At 40.0% G+C, this 1,512-nt stretch overlaps 1 non-coding gene across 1 annotated transcript; it reads right to left on the bottom strand.

The window, feature by feature from the left end:
• Positions 1-233: 233 nt before the first annotated feature.
• LOC142170018 (small nucleolar RNA R71) lies at positions 234-337 on the bottom strand. Its single transcript, XR_012699637.1, has one exon. It is a non-coding gene; the product is annotated as a small nucleolar RNA R71 (small nucleolar RNA).
• Positions 338-1,512: the final 1,175 nt, after the last annotated feature.

Raw genomic sequence — 1,512 nt, 5'->3', positions numbered from 1 at the left:
GAGGAAAGCCAATCGAAGATCCAAATACACATCTAATGGACTTCGATGAGATTATGAACACTTTCCAATACAATGGTGTGTCACAAGATGCGGTGTATTTAAGGGCATTCCCCTTTTCTCTCAAAGATGATGCAAAATAGTGGCTTCGAAGCATGCACACGGGATCAATTAAAACTTGGAAGGAGATGACCAGAAAATTCCTTGATAAATATTTCTCCTCAGCTAAGACTTGCAAGTTTAGAAGAGAAATTCATAACTTCTTCCAGAAAGATACGAAAACTATTTTTGAAGCATGGGAAAGATTTTAGGAGATTGTTCGAAAGTGTAAACATAGCGTAATTGAACTCTGGATGCAACTCCAGGACTTTTGGGATGGATTGACACTGGCCTAGCATAGAACATTGAGCAATGCAGCTGGAGGCTCCATGATGAAGAAGACTCCAAAGGAGATAGTTACAATTCTTGATGTGTTATCTGAAGATGCAAATCAGTGGCCCTCTGAGAGTGCTAAAAGAAGAAGATCGACTGGTGTTCATCAAGTTGATGCTAATATATCTATGCAGGTACAACTTGACGCTATGGCTAAAAAAATACGAAAGATGACCTTAGCCTTAATACAAAATGAGCCTTATGCAGCTTGTGATATATGTGGAAGAGTACACCCTACTCATGAGTGTCAAGTCTCAACTGAGGAAGTAAATGTTGTGGGAAACTACAATTTTAATGCAATGGGTTAGAAGCACCCCAGTTTTTCATGGAGTTCACTTGGAGGTACTACGAATGCTTGAAAAAAAATAACTCTAGACCTCAGGGACAAGGAGCTCCAGCATACCAAAATCAACAGAGGTAGCAATATCAGCCTCAACAGCCCATTCAGCCTGGCCTAGAGGATCTAATGAAGGCCTTCATTATCAAGACATATGAGAGGTCGGACGCTCATGGAGCAGCTATCAAAGAATTACGCACTGGTTTTCAAAACATTTAGAGACACTCTCCCCACTGATACTGAGAGAAACCGTAAAGAAATGGTAAATGTTGTAACCTTGAGAATGGGCAAGTGTTAAAAGATCCCACCCTAATCCAGAAAGATGTGATACTTGAAAAAGAAAGTGGGGAGCAGTTGAAGAGTAATGTTGATAAAAAGAAGAAAGGCCTAATGAAATTTGAGAAAAAGAAGAAGGAAGAAAAATCGAGTAGGGAGGAACATGAGGAGAGCAAACATATGCCTGCTCTACCTTTCCCTCAAAAGCTATGTAGAGAAAAGCTGGACAAGCAGTTTGAGAGATTTCTAGATATGCTGAAACAGGTTCATGTGAACTTACCATTCACAAAAGTTCTCTCACAAATGCCTTCTTATGCTAAGTTCTTGAAAGAGATCCTTACGAAGAAGAGGAAAATAGAGGAGACCGCAGTGGTGAAGCTCACAGAGCATTGCAACGCGATTTTGTAAAATAAACTCCCACAAAAGTGTGGAGACCTAGGGTGTTTTACTATACCTTTCTCATTATGAAC

Source organism: Nicotiana tabacum, chromosome 15, assembly GCF_000715075.1.
Source record: "Nicotiana tabacum cultivar K326 chromosome 15, ASM71507v2, whole genome shotgun sequence".
Lineage (NCBI taxonomy): Eukaryota > Viridiplantae > Streptophyta > Magnoliopsida > Solanales > Solanaceae > Nicotiana > Nicotiana tabacum.
The sequence above is the reverse complement of the archived record's forward strand: the minus strand, read 5'-3'. Positions and strand labels throughout refer to the sequence as shown.